Source organism: Hyperoodon ampullatus (genome assembly GCF_949752795.1).
Source record: "Hyperoodon ampullatus genome assembly, chromosome: 1".
In the NCBI taxonomy this organism is placed as follows: Eukaryota; Metazoa; Chordata; class Mammalia; order Artiodactyla; family Ziphiidae; genus Hyperoodon; species Hyperoodon ampullatus.
The window spans coordinates 186,264,573-186,288,827 of NC_136914.1; positions in this window are offsets into that span (position 1 = coordinate 186,264,573).

Genomic DNA, 24,255 nt, shown 5'->3' on the forward strand with positions numbered 1-24,255 from the left:
TAAAATATTACTATTGTCCAGGGAAGTTACAAACATCTGTAATTGGAATTCAGATCTCCTCCTTCTCCTTTTTCTCCTTATTATCTAAAAGCTGAAGAAACCCAATTGAGACAAAATGGGAATTTATTAATTCATGTAACTCAAAACAACCGGGATTAAGGGAAACAAATAATGTTCTTTGTCTATGTTTCCATAACTCTATATGTAGGCTCCTTAACTCTATATGAAGTGGGAGGAGGGGATAAAATGGCCACAGTCAACTTCAAGTTTTCATTATTACAGTTTAGCAATCTCAGAGAAGAGAAACTCTTCTTTTCCCAATTTAGGATACATAAACCTGAGAACGGGGATCTGATCAACCTAGTTTGTGTCATAAACTCAATCCCTGGGAATATTCATGATGGCCAATCCCTATAATACTATGATTAGAAGCTCTACCAGAATGGCATGGTAGATGTAATGAGGAGAAGCAGCTCCCCTAAAGAAATGTGTGTGTGTGTGTGTGTGTATGTGTGTGTTGGGGAACAGTTGATACTGGAGTTGCTCAAACAGAAGAAGGAGAAATAGGTGTTGAGTATAGTAAATCCACAGATGCCTACTGCACATACTTTCAGTACTAATAGTCCAAATAAAGAATGTGTCTTCGCACTAAGCTTAGACAAAGAAGTTAGGATTCCTCAGCAAAATTTTTTTTCTCTGGGGTGGTATATTAGAATGCCTACAGAATTCACAGGAAAATATTAGTTTAATATTATTTTTAAGAAAAGATCTTATGGACAATAAAATTAAATACAGAAATCTAATATTTCATTTATTTGTGTTAAGAGCATCTCCAAGGGGTTTGTTTTTATTAAAGTTTTCCATTTCTCACCAACATAGCCCCAAATGATGTTAATGCTATCATTGATTGTTTTTGATCTGAAATATATGGTGTAATGTCCTTATCATGCTGCCCAGCTCTGTCACAATAGTCCATTACCTGAATGGAAAACTCCTAGTAATGTGAAGCTTCCTTTTCTTTTTCCTTCAAGTTTCATTGAGATATAATTGACATACAACACTGTATAAATTTAAGGTGTACAGTATGATGATTTGATTTACATACATCATGAAAGTTTAGTGAGTATCTATCATCTCATACAGAAACAAAATAAAAAAGTTTTTTCTTGTGATGAGAACCCAGGATTTACTCTCTTAACCACTTTCATATATAATATACAGCAGTGTTAATTATATGAATCATGTTGTATTTTATAACCTTAGTACTAATTTATCTTATAACTGAAAGTGTGTACCTTTTGACCACCTTCATCCAATCTCCCCTGACCACTGCCACCACTACCTCCCACCTCTGGTAACCACAAACCCGATCTTTTTTTCTGTGAGTTTGTTTGTTTGTTTTTGAGATATAATTGACCTACAACACTGTGATAGTTCCTGCTGCACAACATAGTGATTCAATATTTCCATATGTTATAAAATGATCTCAATGAAGCTTCCTTCTCTTAATTTTTCTCTTCTTTCTTCTCTTCCTCCTTCATCTTTAAAAATCTGTCCTCTTCAGTACATATAAAGAAATTTAATCTTTCTCAAATAGCAAGTAGAACATGATTTCTGTCACATTTTTCCACTAAGGAACATGACATATAAAAGTAATTTGCGAGAAGCTTCAAGATGGCAGAAGAATAAGATGTGGAGATCACCTTCCTCCCCACAGATACATCAGAAATACATCTACATGTGGAACAACTACTACAGAACACCTACTGAATGCTGGCAGAAGACCTCAGACCTCCCAAAAGGCAAGAAACTCCCCACGTACCTGGGTAGGGCAAAAGAAAAAACACAGAGAAAAGAATAGAGGCGGGACCTGCACCAGTGGGAGGGAGCTGTGAAGGAGGAAAGGTTTCCACACTCTAGGAAGCCCCTACGCGGGCGGAGACTGTGGGTGGTGGAGCGGGGAGGCTTAGGAGCGGTGGAGGAGAGCCAGCCACAGGGGTGCGGAGGGCAAAGCGGAGAGATTAACACACAATGATCGGTGCAGAACACCACTCAGCAGGCCGAGAGGCTTGTCTGCTCGCCCGCCGGGACCGGTGTGGGCTGGGAGCTGAGGCTCGGGCTTCAGAGGTCAGATCTCAGGGAGAGGACTGCGGTTGGCTGCGTTTAAAAAGCCGGAAGGGGGCTAGTGCACAACAGCTACCGGGGAGGGAGTCCGGGAAAAAGTCTGGAGCTGCCGAAGAGGCAAGAGACTTTTTCTTGCCTCTATGTTTCCTGGTGCATGAGGAAAAGTGATTAAGAGTGCCGCTTAAAGGAGCTCCAGAGACAGGCACAAGCCACGGCTATTGGCACAGACCCCAGAGACGGACATGAGACGCGAAGGCTGCTGCTGCAGCCACCAAGAAGCCTGTGTGCAAGCACAGGTCACTATCCACACCTCCCCTCCCAGGGGCCTGTGCAGCCCGCTACTGCCAGGGTCTAGTGATCCAGGGACAACTTTCCCGGGAGAACACACGGCGCACCTAAGGCTGGTGGAATGTCACGACGGCCTCTGCTGCTGCAGGTTTGCCCCGAACTCCGTACCCCTCCCTCCCCACCGGCCAGAGTGAGCCAGAGCCCTCAAAACAGCTGCTCCTTTAACCCCGTCCTGTCTGAGCGAAGAACAGATGCTCTCAGGTGACCTACAGGCAGATGCGGGGACAAATCTAAAGCGGAACCCCAGGAGCTGTGCGAACAAAGAAGAGAAAGGGAAATCTCTCCTAGCACCCTCAAAAGAAGTGGATTAAATCTCCACAATCAACTTGATGTACCCAACATCTGTGGAATACCTGAATAGACAAAGAAACATCCCAAATTGAGGAGCAACGATATATATATATTTTTTTCCCTTTTTCTCTTTTTCTGACTGTGTATGTGTATACTTCTCTGTGTGATTTTGTCTGTATAGCTTTGGTTTTACCATTTGTCCTAGGGTTCTGTATGTCCATATTTTTGTTTGTTTTCTGTTTTTTTTTTTTGTATAGTTTTTAGCAGTTGTTATCATTGATGGATTTATTTTTTGATTTGGTTGCTCTCTTCTTTGTTTCCTTTTCTTATTTTCCTTTTTTTATTAGTTTAAAATGTTTTTAAAATAATTATTATTTATTTTTTATTTTAATAAATTTATTTTATTTTTTTCCTTCTTTCTTTCTTTCTCTCTCTCTCTCTCTCTTTCTTTCTTTCTTTCTTTCTTTTTTCTCCCTTTTATTCTGAGCCATGTGGATGACAGGCTCTTGGTACTCCAGCCAGGTGTCAGGGCTGTGCCTCTGAGGTGGCAGAGCCAAGTTCAGGACATTAGTCCAAAAGAAACCTCCCACCTCCACGTAATATCAAACAGAAAAAATTTCCCAGAGATCTCCATCTCAACGCCAAGACCCAGTTCCACTCAAAGACCAGCAAGCTACAGTGTTCCACACCCTATGCCAAACAACTAGCAAGAGAGAAACACAACCCCACCAATTAGCAGAAAGGCTGCCTAAAATCATAAGGTCACAGACACCCCAAATCACACCACCAGACGTGGACCTGCCCACCAGAAAGACAAGATGCAGCCTCAATCACCAGAACACAGGCACTAGTCCCTTCCACCAGGAATACTACACAACCCACTGAATCAACCTTAGCCACTGGGGGCAGACACCAAAAACAACAGGAACTACGAACCTGCATCTTGCAAAAAGGAGACCCCAAACACAGTACGTTAAGCAAAATGAGAAGACAAGGAAACACACAGCAGATGAAGGAGCAAGGTAAAAACTGACCAGACCTAACAAATGAAGAAGAAATAGCTACTCTACCTGAAAAAGAATTCAGAATAATGAGAGTAAAGATGATCTAAAATCCTGGAAATAGAATGGAGAAAATACAAGAAACGTTTAACAAGGAACTAGAAGAACTAAACAGCAAATAAACAGTGATGAACCACAATAAATGAAATTAAAAATACTCTAGGAGGGATCAAAACTAGAATAACTGAGGCAGAAGAACATATAAGTGACCTGGAAGATAAAATAGTGGAAATAACTACTGCAGAGCAGAATAAAGAAAAAAAATGAAAACAATTGAGTACAGTCTCAGAGACCTCTGGGACAACATTAAATGCACCAACATTCGAACTATAGGGGTCCCAGAAGAAGAAGAGAAAAAGAAAGAGACTGAGAAAATATTTGAAGAGATTATAGTTGAAAATGTCCCTAATATGGGAAAGGGAATAGTTAATCAAGTCCAGGAAGTACAGAGTCCCATACAAGATAAATCCAAGGAGAAACACACCAAGACACACATTAATCAAACTATCAAAAATTAAATACAAAGAAAAAATATTAAAAGTAACAATGGAAAAAAAAACCTAAATAACATAAAAGGGAATCCCCGTAAGGTTAACAGCTGATCTTTCAGCAAAAACTCTGTAAGCCAGAAGGGAGTGGCAGGACATATTTTAATTGATGAAGGGGAAAAATCTACAACCAAGATTACTCTATCCAGCAAGGATCTCATTCACATTCGACAGAGAAATTAAAACCTTTACAGACAAGCAAAAGCTGAGAACTCAGCACCACCAAACCAGATTTACAACAAATGCTAAAGGAACTTCTCTAGGCATGAAACACAAGAGAAGGAAAAGACCTACAATAACAAACCCATACCAATTAAGAAAATGGTAATAGGAATATACCTATCGATAATTACCTTAAATGTAAATGGATTAAATGCTCCAACCAAAAGACACAGACTGCCTGATTGGATACAAAAATAAGACCCATATATATGTTGTCTACAAGAGACCCACTTCAGACCTAGGGACACATACAGACTGAAAGTGAGGGGATGGAAAAGATATTCCATGCAAATGGAAATCAAGAGAAAGCTGGAATAGCAATTCTCATATCAGACAAAATAGATTTTAAAACAAAGACAAGAGATAAAGAAGGACACTACATAATGATCAAGGGATCAATCAAGGAGAAGATATAACAGTTGTAAATATTTATGCACCCAACATAGCAGCACCTCAATACATAAGGCAAATACTAATAGCCATAAAAGGGGAAATTGACAGTAACACAACCATAGTAGGGGACTTTAACACCCAACTTTCACCAATGGACAGATCATCCAAAATGAAAATAAATAAGAAAACACAAGCTTTAAATGATACATTAAACAAGATGGACTTAATTGATATTTATAGGACATTCCATCCCAAATCAACAGAATACAATTTCTTCTCAAGTCCTCATGGAACATTCTCCAGGATACATCATATCTTGGGTCACAAATTAAGCCTTGGTAAATTTAAGAAAATTGAAATCTTATCAAGTATCTTTTCCGAACAGAATGCTATGAGACCAGATATCAACTACAGGAAAAAATCTGTAAAAAATACAAACACATGGAGGCTAAACAATACACTACTTAATAACCAAAAGATCACTGAAGAAATGAAAGAGGGAATCAAAAAATACCTAGAAACAAATGACAGTGAAAACACGACAACCCAAAACCTATGGGATGCAGCAAAAGCAGTTCTAAGAGGGAAGTTTATAGCGATACAATCCTACCTTAAGAAACAAGAAACATCTCAAATAAACAACCTAACCTTACACCTAAAACAATTAGAGAAAGAAGAACAAAAAAAACCCCAAAGTTAGCAGAAGGAAAGAAATCATAAAAATCAGATCAGAAATAAATGAAAAAGAAATGAAGGAAATGATAACAAAGATCAATAAAACTAAAAGCTGATTCTTTTTAGAAGATAAACAAAATTGATAAACCATTAGACAGATTCATTAAGAAAAAAGGGAGAAGACTCAAATCAATAAAATCAGAAATTAAAAATATGTAACAATGGACACTGCAGAAATACAAAGGATCATGAGAAATTGCTACAAGCAACTATATGCCAATAAAATGCACAACCTGGAAGAAATGGACAAATTCTTAGAAATGCACAACCTTCCGAGACTGAAACAGGAAGAAATAGAAAATATGAACAGACGGGTCAGAGGCACTGAAATTGAAACTGTGATTAAAAATCTTCCAACAAACAAAAGCCCAGGACCAGATGGTTTCACAGGCAAATTCTATGAAACATTTAGAGAAGAGCTAACACCTATCCTCAAACTCTTCCAAAATACAGCAGAGGGAGGAACACTCCCAAATACATTCTACGAGGACACCATCACCCTGATACCAAAATCAGACAAAGATGTCACAAAGAAAGAAAACTACAGGCCAATATTACTGATGAACACACATGCAAAAATCCTCAGCAAAATACTAGCAAACAGAATCCAGCAGCACATTAAAAGGATCATACACCTTGATCAAGTGGGGTTTATTCCAGGAATTCAAGGGTTCTTTAGTATACTCAAATCAATCATTTTGATACACAATATTAACAAATTGAAGGAGAAAAAACATATAATCATCTCCATAGATGCAGAGAAAGCTTTTGACAAAATTCAACACCCATTTATGATAAAAACCCTCCAGAAAGTAAGCATAGAGCTTACTTACCTCAACATAGTAAAGGCCATGTATGACAAGCCCACAGCCAACATCATTCTTAATGGTGAAAAAATGAAACCATTTCCTCTAAGATCAGGAACAAGAAAAGGTTGCCCACTCTCACCACTCTTATTCAACATAGTTTTGGAAGTTTTAGCCACAGAAATCAGAGAAGAAAAAGAAATAAAAGAATCCAAAATGGAAAAGAAGAAGTAAAGCTGCCATTGTTTGCAGATGACATGATACTACACACAGAGAATCCTCAAGATGCTACCAGAAAACTACTAGAGCTAATCAATGAATTTGGTAAAGTAGCAGGATACAGAATTAATGTACAGAAATCTGTTGCATTCCTATACACTAATGCTGAAAGATCTGAAAGTGAAATTAAGGAAACACTCCCATTTACCACTGCAACAAAAAGAATAAAATACCTAGGAATAAACCTACCTAAGTAGACAAAAGACCTCTATGCAGAAAATTATAAGACACTGATGAAAGAAATTAAAGATGATACAAAGAGATGGAGAGATATACCATGTTCTTGGATTGGAAAAATCAACATTGTGAAAATGACTCTACTACCCCAAGCAATCTACAGATTCAATGCAATCCCTATCAAACTACCACTGGCATTTTTCGAAGTAGAACAAAAAATTTCACAATTTATATGGAAACACAAAAGACCCTGATTAGCCAAAGCAATCTTGACAAAGAAAAACGGAGCTGGAGGAATCAGGCTCCCTGACTTCAGACTATACCACAAAGCTACAGTAATCAAGACAGTATGGTACTGGCACAATAACAGAAATATAGATCAATGGAACAGGATAGAAAGCCCGGAGATACACCCATGCACATATGATCACCTTATCTTTGATAAAGGAGGCAAGAATATACAGTGGAGATAAGACAGCCTCTTCAATAAGTGGTGCTGGGAAAACTGGACAGCTATATGTAAAGAATGACATTAGAACACTCCATTACACTATAAACAAAAATAAACTCAAAATGCATTAAAGTCCTAAATGTAAGTTCAGACACCATCAAACTCTTAGAGGAAAACATAGGCAGAACACTCCATGACATAAGTCACAGCAAGATCCTTTTGGACCCACCTCCAAGAGAAATGGAAATAAAAACAAAAATAAACAAATGGGACCTAATGAAACTTAAAAGCTTTTGAACAGCAAAGGAAACCATAAACAATATGAAAAGACAACCTTCAGAATGGGAGAAATATTTGCAAATGAAGCAACTGACAAGGGATTAATCTCCAAAATTTACACCAGCTCATGCAGCTCAATATCAAAATAACAAACAACCCAATCCAAAAATGGGCTGAAGACTTAAATAGACATTTCTCTGAAGAAGATATACAGATTGCCAACAGACACATGAAAGCATGCTCAACATCATTAATCATTAGAGAAATGCAAATCAAAACTACAATGAGATATCATCTCACACCGGTCAGAATGGCCATCAACAAATAAATTACAAAGAATCAATGCTGGAGAGGGTGTGGAGAAAAGGGAACCCTCTTGCACTGTTGTTGGGAATGTAAACTGATAGAGTCACTATGGAGAACGGTATGTAGGTTTCTTTAAAAACTAAAAATAGAACTACCATGCAACCCAGCAATCCCACTACTGGGCATATATACCCTGAGAAAACCATAATTCAAAAAGAGTCATGTACCACAATGTTCATTGCAGCTCTATTTACAATAGCCAGGACATGGAAGCAACCTAAGTGTTCATCAACAGATGAATGGCTAAAGAAGATATGGCACATATATATAATGGAATATTACTCAGCAATAAAAAGAAACGAAATTGAGTTATTTGTAGTGTGGTGGATGGACCTAGAGTCTGTCATACAGAGTGAAGTAAGTCAGAAAGAGAAAAATAAATACCATATGCTAACACATATATATGGAATCTAAAAAGAAAAAAAAAATTGTCATGAAGAACCTAGGGGAAAGGCGGGAACAAAGACAAAGACCTACTAGGGAATAGCCTTGAGGATATGGGGAGGGGGAAGGGTAGCTGAGATGAAGTGAGAGACTGGCATGGACATATATACACTACCAAATGTAAAACTGATAGCTAGTGGGAAGCAGCCCCATAGCACATGGAGATCAGCTCGGTGGTTTGTGACCACCTAGAGGGGTGAGATAGGGAGGGTGGGAGCGAGGGAGTCACAAGAGGGAAGAGATATGGGGATATATGTATATGTATAACTGATTCACTTTGTTATGAAGCAGAAACTAATGCACCATTGTAAATCAATTATACTCCAAAAAAGATGTTAAAAATTATAATAATAATATTTTGTACCTTCATATTGACTAATTTAAAAATATTTTAAATTCTCTGAAATCAGAATGAGCTTCACAATTGCTATCAAAGGAGTTCTGCTAGCCTATTTCTCTTACTATATTTTCTTGAAAATTTCTTATGAATATAATGGCTCAAATTATAATTGACAGCAGTGTTATTATCACAGTAATATGAAATTAACACTCATTGGATAAAAGGGGCTGAACAAATGCATGTTATTTGAGAAGGGGGACAGATTGCCTAGATTTAATTCCTGGTTCGGCTTCTTATGAGCTGTCTGCTTTGGGGCAAATTATTTTGACTCTGTGCCTCAGTTTTCTCATCTGTAAAATAACAATACTATAATTAATTATGTTTCAGAATTGTTGTGGACTTATATTGGTAATGAATTGCATTAGTGCAGTGCTTAGAACAGTCCCTGGTATGTAATAAGTATTATATGTTTTGTTCTTATTGTAATAAGCGTCATTCTCATTATTGTTAGGCTGTTGTTAAAATTCTTATTTATAATACTTTCAATCTGCAAAGAAGCCATAATGATAGAATAAACAGATTCTCAATATCAGAACAGGTTTAGTTGGACTATTTAACCCATCCGGTTGTAAAATACGTAAGCCAGAGTGGATCTGTTGAAGCATTGTATAAAAGGACACAGATTTATTTTAAATTAAAAATAATACAAATCAGAAGTGCCTTAGAGTCTGATATTAGGAAAAATGACACTTGCTAATTGACATTATTGTGCTATCTTTAAGAACCTTAACCAGGAAATATCTATAAATTGGATTTTTAAGAGGCCTACAAAATGACACCTCTGTTTTTGATTAACCACTAGTATATTAGTACAAAATGTGAGGTTTTTTTCTCCTGCATACTAGAGTCAGTTGGAATAACTGTGCACCTGGGAATGTGCTGAAACCACAACAGTAATACAACTTGATTACTTTACTGAAAGTTGATTGGATTTTTCACTCTCGGGCCCTACTTGATACAAAGAGTTGAAATCATGCAGCTACCAAAAACATTAATCTAGCCATAATATGCCATGATGCAAATGCAACAATTTTTTTAAGAGAGAAGAGTAATTTTTTGAAAGATAGAAATAAATTCTGAGGGAAATTATTTTAAATATGACCATTAAAATCACTTTGACTTGATGTAAGACCACTTCTCTTAGAAAGTGAAAACATTTGTCTTGATCCTTTAGAGACATCCATTCAGTATGCAGAACATGTTTTCTGCTCTGCTTTTGTAATTGTTAGTTTTTGATTTTTTTTCTGCTCTACTCAATGCAGGGATCTAATTACAAAAATCTGGTTCTGTGACATATGTTTGAGAGCTGGTTGTCAAAATTATCATAAATAATAACATAATTTAATTGGCAGGAGAAAATTAGTGCACATTTCTATAAGTCAAGGACTGAAAAAACACATTATAATTATATATGTGTTTTCATGTGTGTTTCTACAAAATATATACTCACAGAAAAATTGAAAATGTTTTTGTATGTCTTAATACCCAGCAATTTTTGTATGATATAAGCTTAGCATGAACAAAGAGAAACATTCACCATCTATAACACTGAACACACTGCACAGACAAGCTTTAAATATAGCAGAGTAGGGAGAATCAAATCTTGTTGAGAGGTGATTCCACAAAGAGGGTTGCTTATCTAATTTTGCCATAGTAGGACACTAGACTCCATGGTGACATGATACTGTCATCTACGCATGACAGTACTTGAAATAATTCCTTAATTTGCATTTGAGAATACGTGAAAACAATTTATGGAGAGCATGGTGATAATATATCATTAAAAACATGACCTTTTTCATACTGACTCATCAAGGATATGTAGTAAATTTTGGCATCAGTCTTCAGTTCTTCCTCACCAACAATTTTATGATCACCTTTAACCTGTATGACTGACGAAATAGTTCTGACCTGAACTGGATTAATTATTTTTCTCTCACATACCCCACATTGCTGCATTCAATACAATCTAATCTTAGACATCGGATTCTTTTTTCTAGGTTCTAATTAGAGGCAGACTGTAACTGTTGCATTGCAGAATTTAACTGGGTACTGGCAGACACTGAGAATTTGTCATAATTCAAAGGACAAATATAAGAGTTTAGTACAGTGCCTTTTAAAATTGATTTCCAAGGGATAATCTTTATCCTTTCAATAGATTTTTCAAAATACTGGTGGCCTGCTTCCCTACTGATCTCAAGAATGTTTGCATGAAGCTTAGTTTTTGTCCTTGAGCCACTTCTCTGTTCTATTGGCATATGGGTCTGTCTGTCCTGATCAGCATCCTCCACACAGTGGAGCCATGGAAGTCGTGTTTAAAAACATTTTGGTGGAAAACGTCTCTTTTGCTTGAAGACAGCATTGAAAGGGTTTGGTCAGAAATATCATAATTTATCCATTCATGTCAATACTGCAGAGGGTACATGTACTAAAGTCTATAAAATAAACTGTTTAATGAAACAGTTACTCTCAACTCTTGACTGCCAAGGTCATTGCAGAACTTCAGTTAAGATAACCAAATAAGGAATTTAGTATTTTCATAACTTTATCCACATCAGGGAGTTTAGTGGGGAATGTACAAGTTTGGTGACTTCAGCGTTAACTTGACCAATACAAACTAGAAACTTGAAAAGAAAATGGAATTATTTAACGTAGATGACCATTAGGGACCAGCAGACCATCTGAAATTGTATCAGCACGAGTAATACTGTGATTACATTTGCATGTGAGATATAACTGAGGATATCCATAGTATTATGAATATTTTTAAAGGGGTCTGTTACCAAGGAATGTTTAATAACCAGTACCATTCTGGTAATTCTATGCATCCAGTAAAGTAGAGAAAGAATGAACACAGAAACAGCCACTCTGCAAATATATGTGAGTTGTGTAATAAAACCAAAATACAGTTTATGCACATGATAAAAGAAATCCATATGCTTACATGTGTACAAATAAATATCCAGCATCTGCTAAATACCCCATTAACTTTTAAAATTCTTACTAACAGACACTAAATTTTCACCAGGTCAGTTAAAAGTGTGCTTTTAGTTCCAATAGCAGAAAAAAAATCCTTGTACTTTCTTGGTTCCCCTAAATCCTTTTATATTCTGGTGATAATATTTCAAGGTTTAGAAAAGTCAGTCATTATAAACCTCAGAAGTTTATACTTCTGTTAAGAGGAAAAAATAAATAATGAATAGCTACATAATACAGTTAGGAGGATTATATGAATAAATGCATGTAAAGCTCTATTTAGAACTTGCTAAATTCGCTATAAATATTCGTTGTTGTTATTATAAATGAACAAATTATGCTATTCTCTGAACATCTTCAGAAAACAGAAAGATTATTTCTGTAATCTATAATTCATAAATCTATGGTGTAACTGCTGCATTGTGGTATTTGACTGGGTCTTTGTAGACCTTGATAATTTGTCATACTTCAGAACACAGACAGCATTTTAGAATTTCCAACCTAATCTAGAATTCCAGTAACAACTCAAAGGGAGTCCCTTGACAGCACCAGGAAAGACCATGTGAAGAGGATGAAAAGACAAGGTTCAGACTTGGGGAAATATGTGCCAACAATATATCCAACATAGGATTAGTATCTAGAATATATAAAGAACCCTCAAGGCTCAAATTTTTAAAAATTCATTTTAGTTAGAAAATGAGTAAAAGACATGAACATATTTTAGAAGGATATGCAGGTAGCAAATAAGCATGTTAAAAGATTTTCAGTATCATTAGCCATCGAGGAAATGCAACCACAAGGGAATGTCACTGTACACTTACCAGAATGACAAAAAATAAAAAATTCTGGGAACACTAAATTTTAGTAAGGATGCAGAGAAACTGAATTACTTGTACATTACTGGTGGGAATGCAAAATGGTACTGCCACTCAGGAAAACTTAGGTGATTTCTTATAAAGCTAAATGTGTAACTATACCATATGAAGCAGAAATTGCTCTCTCGGACATTTACCCCAGAGAAATAAAAATGTATGTTCACATAAAAACCTGCACACAAATGTCCACTGTAGCTTTATATATAATAACCTAAAACATGGAAACAACCCAGATGTTCTTCAAAGAATAAATGGTTAAATAATCTAAATATTTCTCAGCAATGAAAGAAACAAACTACTGATACATGCAATAACTTGGATGAAACTCCAGGGAATTAGTCTGAACAAAAAAAAAAAAAAGAAAAAAAGAAAAAGAGGCAATCCCAAAAGGTTACTTCACTTATAATTCTATTTATATAACATTTTGAAATGACCCTGTTATGGGTTGAATTGTGTCCCCTCAAATTCATACGTTGAAGCCCTAACTCCGATTACCTCAGAATGTGACTGTTTTTGGAGACAAGACCTTTAAAGACAGAATTAAGTTAAAATGAAGCCATTAGGGCAGGCCCTAATCAAATCTTAACTGGTGTCCTTGTAAGAAGAAATGTGGTCACACAAAGAGACACCGGGCACACACATGCTCCAAGAAAAGATCATGTGAGGGCAGAGTGAGCCAAGAAGAGAGGTCTCAGAAAAAGTCAAACCTGCTTACTCCTTGATCTGGGACTTCCAGCCTCCTTGGGCTTTACCACTTACTTGTAGTTATGGAGTTGTTCTATATTTTGGCTGTGTGGTAGTAGATACACTAACCTATGTACACATGTGATAAAAGTTTATAGAGCTAAATACACACACACACACACACACAAATGAATACAAGAAACACTGGGGAAATCTGAATAAATTTGGTAGATTATAACAAGGTCAATATATTGATTGTGATATTATACTATAGTTTCACAGGAATTTACATTTAGAAGAAAAGGGCACAAAGGATCTCTCTATTATTTAGTATAAGAGCCTGTGAGGGCTTCCCTGGTGGCGCAGCGGTTGAGAGTCCGCCTGCCGATGCAGGGGACACGGGTTTGTGCCCCGGTCCGGGAAGATCCCACATGCCCCGGAGCGGCTGGGCCCGTGAGCCATGGTCGCTGAGCCTGCGCGCCCGCAGCCCGTGCTCCGCAGCAGGAGAAGCCACAGCAGTGAGAGGCCCGCGTACCGCAAAAAAAAAAAAAAAAAAAAAAAAAAAAAAAAAGAGCCTGTGAATTTAAAATTAAACTAATAGAATTTTTATTAAAATATGTATTTTTAAAATAGGGACCCTGCATCTTCTCTGTTACAGTTAATTAAGGCTATTTTATAATTTGTGTTATTTATTGTTGTTGGCATTTTTTCCCATTTATTTTGCCAGATAATTACTCAAAGGTAGACAAAGACAAAATGGTCTTTATTTGAGGAAAATAAAGGTAATTCAATATCACTGAATTAGCAATATAGTTTATTCTATTTACAAATTATGGGAGAAAAAAGCATTATTTTATCATTGTAGTTTGAATTTCAGCCAACAAATTCTAGTATGTATGTGAAATGTAACTTGCCTACCAACACTTACTTATTCCTTTGTTTGTTTTTTGTTTCTTTGAAATTATCTTGAATTATATTTTGAGATCTAATTATAACTGTAGGAATTTAATCTGAGTCACTTTAATTCTCATCAGTTTCTTGGGGGTGAAGGGTGGGGTATTTGAGGACTCTGTGTCTATAGCGTCTGTAAGGGAGGAGTACTGGCTAGTCTTTTTTATCTGAACACACTGAATCCTTTGAGATATGCATTTTACCACTTCATACTCAGTCTTTTATCAAATTAACCTACAGGTAAACCATCCATTTTTGCCACTGCAAGGTCTCTAAAGTTTCAGCTTTCTTTTGGTAAATATCATGCCACTCTCAAGGGTACAGAAAATATTTGGTTCCTTCTATTGCTCTTATACCCCTCTGGGTCTAAATTAAACTTTATGCAGCTTTTTTTTTTTTTTTCGGTACGCGGGCCTCTCACTGTTGTGGCCTCTTCCGTTGCGGAGCACAGGCTCCGGACGCGCAGGCTCAGCGGCCATGGCTCACGGGCCCAGCCGCTCCGCGGCATGTGGGATCTTCCCGGACCAGGGCACGAACCCGTGTCCCCTGCATCGGCAGGCGGATTCTCAACCACTGCGCCACCAGGGAAGCCCCCTTATGCAGCTTTTAAAGACTGTACTATTCACAGGTAAAAAAGATATCATTCTACTATATCTGCATTGGGATGAGAGCCAATCTCAAATCTATCGACAAAAATACTCCACATAATGATATCTGTATGAGTTTTCTATAACTTTGTCAAAAAAAGAAAATCACATTGAAACTTAGTGGATTAAAACCACAGACATATATTATATCACCACTGGATCAGGAATCCAGGCTTAGCTGTTTCTCTGGCTCAGAGTCTCTCACAAGGCTGCAAGCAAGATAACGTCCAAGGCTGCAGTTATCTTAGACCATCTCACATGGCTGTTGGCAGTACTTAAGCCCTCACTTCCTGTTGACCAGAGACAAGTTCCATTTCTTGTGGATTCCCCCATAAGACCACTCACAACATGGCAGCTTGTTTCCTCCAAAGTGAGGGCACCAAAAAAAGAAGAGATCTGGCAAGATGGAAGCCATAGTCTCAGGAATGCCATATTTTATTTAAAAGAAGAAAGTTACTAGGACCAGCCCACACTAAAGGTGATAGCATTGCACAGGGCCTGACACTCAATGTTGCAGATCTCTGGAGGCCATCTCAGAGGCTTCCTACCACCCTAACCTACTGCCCATATACTGTGCCTGTAGCCTGTGCAAAAGGGATATCTGGTTTCCCTCAAGAAAGGTATAGATCTGCCCCCTCTATCTGCAATCCCCTTCAACATCATCACATGCTATAATTTACCTATTCTTTACATACAGCGTAGATAGCATTTTTTAGTGAAATTCTCTAGCCAGAGTAACATCATCTTTCTCTGAGCTCCACTAGCACTTTAACTGTGGCATTTTTATAGCATTTATCTCATCTATGTTATATTAAAGTTATATTGCAGACTTGTGAGATGATGAAGGAGAGGACCCTAAGCTGTGCTCACTCTAAACCCATAGAAAGTGTGAGATAATAAGTATATATTGTTTTTAGCTGTTAAGTTTATGGTAATTGTTGTGCAAGGGTGTAAAAGTAAATACAGATTTTGATACCTCGAAGTGGGTATTCTTGTCATATACCTAAAAATGTGAGAGCAGCTTTGAAATGAGGTAGAGGCCAAAGTAATTTTGAGGAGCATGACTGAGAAAGCCTAAACTGCCTTAAACAACTGTTATTAGAAATATGGACTTGGAAGATATTGCTGGCAAGTGCTCAAAAGGAAAGGAGGAACGTATTTTCAGAAATTGGAGGAAGGGAAGTCTTTGTTATATAGTGACAGAAAACTTAGTAAAATTGTCTCTTGCAGTCATATGAGAAGAGGAACTTAAATACTGAACTTGTTATATAGCTAAGGAGATTTCTAAGGAAAGTATTAAAAATGCCACCCTGATTGCTTCTTGCTACTTACAGTAAAATGTGAAGAGAGATTATTTGAGGGAAGAACTAGTAAACAAAAAGAAACCAGGGCTTGATGGTTTAGAAAATTGTCAGTCTCTCCACATGGCAAAAGCTATTAAAATTAAGTAATTGCTTCTAAAAATGTGGACTAGAGAAAAAGGGGGTATCCATAAAGCCTTTTACTAAAACCACAGAAAGATCCAAAGTTCACTGTATTCAGTCACACAGAAACCCTTTCAGCAGATTAAGCATGTGCCTCACATATCCTCTCAAACCATAAGGTCTCTGGGAATCTTAAGGGCATTGCCCCTTGGTCATTTCAAAGGGAGCCAAAGATAGAGAAGGGATTATTGTTCTTAAAAAAAAAGTGGATGTGGTCTTTGTACAACAAAGTGAAATCTGAAATACATTGCAGACTCCCAAAGTTCTTAAGAAAACTGTCTCAACAGAGACACTACTACATGGAATTGAAATTGACAGAGTACAAAAGGGCAGGACCCTGTTGGACCCTCAAAATGCTATTGGTGCAAAGCGGGTTGATAAAACTATTCAGCTGCAAACATATACAAACCATGTTTTACAGTTTTTCAGTTGTGGACTTTGAGTGAGATGGAAGCAGCTATTCAGAATGTTTGTTTTGCAAAGTTTTAAAAAAAATGAAGTGTAATTTTTTCTGAAGACAAAATTCACTGGAAGGGACCGTGTCATCTACCTTCTTGTTTGCAAAGATCTTCATATTTTTCTGATATGTTCAAGAATGTTCTTACTATTTTCTGAGAGGGATGATTTCATGGTCTCCTCTGCATTAGCAGGATAGAATACAGAAAGTGAAGGAAATGACAACCAAGTAGACTTTTGTGACTGATAGTTATTATAAAAAGGCTTTTTGAAAAGGTTGGTTTTGTAGTAGGTTTACTAACATTATGTTTTTCTGCAGAAATCTCCCCAGGGTGAGAGATCAGTGAGAGTGAACACAACAGCAATGCAATTTACAGATGTAGTTGGTAAGTCAGAGCCAGAAAGCTTTCTGGGCCAAGAGAGGACCAACTACCACAGCTATTACTGAAACCTTGATCTCCTGGTTAGGATCAGTGCCTCTGACCATAAAGAGTAGTATTTTTGAGGTTTTGGTACAGTTTATTAGATTTTTATTGGTTTGGATGAGTCACTAAATACTTTATTATTAATGAGTTCTATCTATGTACTAGTATAATAGGCTAAGATAAATTAAACCATACTTATACAGAAATTGTCAATGGCCTCATCACATTCAACATTACATATTTAAAAATCCAAAAATCCATAAGATTTTACACAATATAGTAGCTGCCTATATTGTTATTTTTGCTGTGTTCCAACTTCACATTTTACTTTATTTTATTTTCTGGCTTCTCCAAATGGTTGAATTCTCCCTTCAGGATATTCAAGCAGTGCAATTTTCTCTGGCTGAAATATTCTGATTTATCCTCCTTCCTGAAACACACACACACACACACACACACACACATTCATGAGATTTCAAAAAGCAATTTCTACTCATCATTTAAGTAACTTCTTTAACTCAACCTAAGCTTGGTCAATCTCTTAAAATTTTTTAAAATGGATAGTGTTTTCCCTTCATTGCACACTACATTTCATCATTATTTACTTGTGGGATTTTTTGTTGTACATCTGTCATTCCTATTAGACTATAATTTCTATGAACATAAGGACTGTGCCTGTTTTATGATGGTTAATGTGTGTAAGGCAGTGTAAAAGGAATGTACAAAGTATTCAATCAATATCTGGGGATGAATTAAATATAAAATTATTAATAGATATTTTGCATAAGTATATATATTTATATTTAATATAATATCTCCATTAGTACTCTTCTTTACCCTTTTTTAGGGGAACTGATATCTTTGGAATTTATTAGAAACTTAAAATTTGTTTATGTAATTATACATTGCCAATTCCCAGTTAGCCATTTCCTCTTTCAGTCATGTCCTCAGCTTCCTGACATAGGAAACCTTAATATCCTGGTTAAAGGGAGGAATAATGCAGCAAAGTAGGCATATTCCTTAAACAGAAAACACTGTCTTGCATAATGTTAGAACCAATAAAGTAATTTTGATTAAACCTCTGAAACTGATTTTTTTTATATTGCAATATTTATGCAAGTATAATTCTTGCTCAGCTTTCTCATCCTGTCTCTATTAGATTCTCTCATCCATCAGCCTGGCTATAACTGGGAGCCTAGAGGACACATTAGTTTGCTGCTACTCACATGTTTTCAATTTAAGTTTTATCTGTTATCTTCTTTGCATAAATAGCCTCTACATAGCTGCCAATTATCTACAGAGTCCAGAGGAGAATTTAGCGGGACTGCTTAATATACTGCATGTACAAAAGTGCGGGGGGGGGGAGAGAAAGGGAAATTGGAATCATTTAAAATTTTATCTGAATACTCTCTGTTTCCTGAAAAAATATACCCAATATTATCAGCCTCTACTTTTCTGGTTCTGTTTTTGTTTTTTAAAGTTATATAAATATAAAAATATTTACCAGCATAAAGTGGGAGAAGCCAGGAACGAAGGTTTCTAGGTCCCTTCAACACACTAATTAATTTAGTTAAATCAAGAGATTCCTTCTCTTTTTCTAAGTTTCCGTGTTCTCATCTGCAAAATGAGTAAAACACATATCTGCACAAAGCCAGAGAACTAGATCAGGCCATGTCTAATTGAGTCTCTAAGCTCTAGTGCTCCCCATCTTAGCCTAACAAAAAGATAATATATCAAAACAGAGCTACTGCTTAAATCATAAAGCACAAGTCTTGCCTACTTTTAGGACCAATGAAATAAAGTTCAAATTGAAACTACAAAACAAATTGTCTTTGTTAAAAGAAATTTAAAAGTCGTTGTGGGTGTCTTCTCTTCACAGAACTAGAATAAATAATCCTAAAATTTGTATGGACCCCCAAAAGACCCTGAAGCAGTCCTAAGAAAGAAGAACAAAGCTGGAGTATCACACACCCAAATTTTGACTACACAACAAAAATATAGTAATAAAATCAGTACAGTACTGGCACAAAAACAGACACATAGACCAATGGAACAGAATAGAGAGCCCAGAAATAAACCCATGCTTATATGGTCAATTAACTTACAACAGGGAGGCATGACTATACAATGGGGAAAAGACAGTCTATTCATTAATGGTGTTGGACAAACTGGACAGCTGTATGTAAAAGAATGAAACTAGAACATTTTCTCAAACTGTATACAAAAATAAACTCAAAATGGATTAAAGATTTAAATATGAGACCTGAAACCATAAAACTCCTAAAAGAAAACACAGGCATTACACACTTTGACATCAGTCTTAGCAATATATTTTTGATCTGTCTCCTCAGGCAAGGGCAACAAAAGCAATTAATGGGATCTAACCAAAAAGCTTTTGCACAGAGAAGGAAACTATCAACAAAACAAAAAGGCACCCTAATGAATGGAGACTATATTTGTAAACAATATGTCCAATAAGGGATTAATGTGCAAAATATATTAAGAACTCAATTCAATATGAAAAAGAAAAACAACCAGATTAAAAAATGTGCTGATGACTTGAATAGACATTTTTCCAAAGAAGACATACATATGGCCAACAAGCACATGCAAAGATGTTCAACATTACTAATCATCAAGGAAATGCAAATCTAAACCACAAGATACCACTTAACACATGTGAGAATGGCTTTCATCAAAAAGACAAGAAATAACAAGTGTTGGTGAGGATGTAGAGAAAAAAGTAACTCTCATACACTGTTGCTTGGAAGTAAATTGCTGCAGACACTATGGAAAATAGTACTGGAAGTTCCTCAAAAGTTTAAAAATAGAACTACCATATGATGAAGCAATTCTTCTTTAAAAATTATCTTTCCTTTAGCTTGTTGGTTCATTATGTTTATGTGCTCTAATCAATACTGGTTAAAAATGGAAAATATAATTAAAAAATTAAACAAACACATATTTAATTAGTCTTTCAATCCACTTTTTTTCAAAGTATGCATTATAATACATAAATAATACATTAAAAAGAAGTGAATTTTCAATTATTTTACACTCTACTCAAAAGTCTGTAAAATACAGGTCTCTAATGCAAGAGAAAAGATTCCAGTCTTTGCAGTTCTGAGTGAATGGATATGACCCAAGTAGGCAACAATTCTGAGTTGTCTTTGTCTGAAGACTGGTGCCTGCTTAAAATGCTGTGTGAGTTGATGACTTTATCCATACTCCAGTAGGAAGAAGATGCAGATGTTGGCAAGAAATAAGCCAAATTTTAAAGTATCTGTAAGAGATCATGAGCACTGAGGTCTTTGGATTTGGCAGCAGAATACTGCAGAGCCAGAAGAGGGCTAGAAGTCAGGATACCAGGTTTCCTGTTCTGTCTGCATCAAAAGTTGTGCATTTTGGGGGCTTATTTTACATCTTTTTAAAAATAAGACACTTCTAAGAGATAATATTTAAAGCCCATGCCAGCAATGCTGTTCAATAACTGGGGCACTGAGCATCTGTCTTTTTATTTAGATTTGACTTCCCGTATCTGGTTGATCCCAGACTCTCTATGATGTTTTTGCTAACTTATAAGTTGCCAGCATCCATCACTAAAATTGGTCTGTGGTGGGGCTTTGGAATCTGTATTTTTTAAAAAACCTCTCCAGAAGTCAACATAGATAAAACAAAACCTCACTAAAGTTGGCAGAGACCTGAAACACCTGGTCTATCCTATGCCTCAGAGACATTTCTTTTCCCATTTTAAATTTAAAAATAGGTATATAAAATTATAGAAAACTTGGAAGACACAATAAGGAAAAAAATCCCAAATCATTCATAACATCAAACCATAATATAAATACTATTAATATTTTGATTATCTTTAAAATTTTTTGCTAATATAGACCCTATTACATAAAGAATATATTATATATTTATAGTATTATAAAAATAGATTTATACATTATGCCATTATTCTAAGACATAATGAACATTCTCTCATGCCATTAAAAATTCTTTGAAAATAAAATGCAGTGATTACATTTCTTCCATAATACACAATTTATGTAATGAGTGCTATTTATCATCTAGTTTTAAATTTTTATAATTATAAAAGTTTTTGATAAATACTTTGGTTTGTTAATGTGAGTGCACATCTTTTACTATTTCCTTGGAGTAGAAAGTCAAAGAATTACACTATATTGGAGAGGCTATGTGGAACCTTGCCAAAGCCTGCACTGTTTGACATTGCTCTGAGAAGGTGAAAGGTAAGAAGGAAATGGGCAAAGTTGTGTAGAAAATTATTTAAGTACAACTAATAGAACCTTAGATTTCTCCTTTATAGAGAACAACTACAGAGATATGCATCCTCAGCAAGGCGGTATTTCATAAGTAAAAAAAGTTATGGCTGGGTAAAGAGAAACTGCATATAACCCCAGACTTCCTTATTACTTTTCCTCTACCGGCTTTTTGTGGCATCTACAGGCATTTTCAGAAATTTATTGAAAGCTGTGTCAAGGATGGCTAAAGTTTGACAAATGCAACTTTGAAGCATATTTGATTATGTTTTCTGAGATGGATCATTTCAATAACACCAGCAGTATGTTTAATAAACCCAGGTGCATGATTGAAAATAATATGTATCTTGTATGCAGAACTGAACACAATTTTTGAATCTTATAGAAGACCCTGAGTTAATACTTCTGAGATAAGCTATCAAGATCAGCTGTTTACCTTGGCTGGAAATAATGTGAAACATCTTTCTATGGCTTTTTTTTTCTTATTTCTTCTTAATATATTTTTAAATAAATTTATTTATTTTTGGCTGTGTTGGGTCTTCGTTGCTGTGCACGAGCTTTCTCTAGTTGCTGTGAGCGGGGACTACTCTTCGTTGCGGTGCATGGGCTTGTCATTTTGGTGGTTTCTCTTGTTGCGGAGCATGGGCTCTAGGCGCATGGGCTTCAGTAGTTGTGGTTTGCGGGCTCTAGAGTGCAGGCTCAGTAGTTGTGGTGCATGGGATTAGTTGCTTCGCGGCTTGTGGGATCTTCCTGAACCAGGGCTTGGACCCGTGTCTCCTGCATTGGCAGGTGGATTCTTAACCACTTTGCCACCAGGGAAGCCCTCAATATTGTTTTTATTTAATCTCTCGGGGGCTTATTTTTCTGAAGGCCTTTCCAATGTCAGTGGTTCTCCTAGGTAGGATTTACAATTGGTGACTCTCTACAATGAGAAAAAGGTAGTCCTTTCTACCATTAGCACTCACATCCTAGAACAGACTAAAAATTAAAGAAGTCACTGTAGAAGAATCCATTTTAGTGGTCAGTTCTTAATGACAATTTCTAGACAGTAAAGTTGGTTTGACTGGAAAATAGAACCAGCAGGGTGAGAAAGGAGTAAAAGTAAAGTGGGGATAAACATTTAATCAGCAAGTCTATTGTGAAAGATAGGCTGGCAGACTGAAGATGGTCTCACTCCATACCCTATGAAGGGATTCAGGCTATAGCTGAGCTTGAGCCTTTGTCTACACCCCATGTGCTGGGCTGGTATAAGCAGAGGAGGGTGTTCTGATAGACCATACATTTGCAGCCTTTTTCAATTATAAATGTGAGCTGGGCTCAAATGATGGAATACTGAAAACACCAGCTTTTTGATGAGAGAGGATTTTGAAACCAGAAGGGCTTCATCAATCGTCAGCTAAGACTTGTCAGGTAAAATAGGTGACGATTTAATAGTTCTCAGCAAGGCAGTTTGTTGTTCTAAAATGTGTGGTTTTCTTATTGTTTTTTCCTCTGCAATCTACTTAACAGAGGAAGGGTGTCAACCAACATGCGTTGTAAAGAGAGTAGTCTGAGATTGCAACTAATTCTTTGGCCCTGCTAACTGTACTTATACGATGTACACAAATACAATTTGAAATTGGGTTTTTTAATCATACACTTGAAAATTTATGAGAAACTTCCTCATTTCACAGTTAAGAAAAGTCCAGTGAATCCATGTGGCTTGCCTAAGTCCAGACAGCTTATGTGTGGCAGAGCTGGCACTGGAATTCCTCTCCTCACCCCAGGTCCATTTCATTTCATCAAAAAATACTGCCACCTGGGCTTCCGTGGTGGCGCAGTGGTTGAGAGTCCGCCTGCCGATGCAGGGGACACGGGTTTGTGCCCTGGTCTGGGAAGATCCCACATGCCGCGGAGCGGCTGGGCCTGTGAGCCATGGTCGCTGAGCCTGCGTGTCCAGAGCCTGTGCTCTGTAACGGGAGAGGCCACAACAGTGAGAGGCACACATACCGAAAAAAAAAAAAAAAAACAGGAAAATACTGCCACCTGCTTAGAGTATTTGATGAACAGAGAATGTCAGATGCTGCAGCAATTCACAAGCTCTGGAACAACCATAATGCCTTTCAATGACTGTTGACTTGTGTGAATTCAAACCAGTGACCCTGCACTATTAAGTCATAGAGCCCTCTGTCATGATACCAAATACTCACCCAAAATAAGTGACTTTTTTATTAGTAGCAGTCCACACCCCATAAACATATCAATAAGTCATATTCTATTTCATTTTCAATATATGTGAGAAAGTATTTTTATTACTTATTATCTTTTAAAAAGTATTTCCAGCCTAAAGTATCTCAACCTTGCCTTCTTCATGTATCTTTCATCACCAGGCAAGGCCCCAGGCCTTCTCCTCATGCCCCTTCTCATATATGTGATTTTGGTTCCGGCAAATGTATGTGCTCACACTGAAAACTAAGGCAGGATTTTGTTTTTGTTTTCTTGTTTTTATTTTCTAAGATGTCAAATCCTTTGGAGCATCATTCTTATCCTCCTGGATCCACATCTACT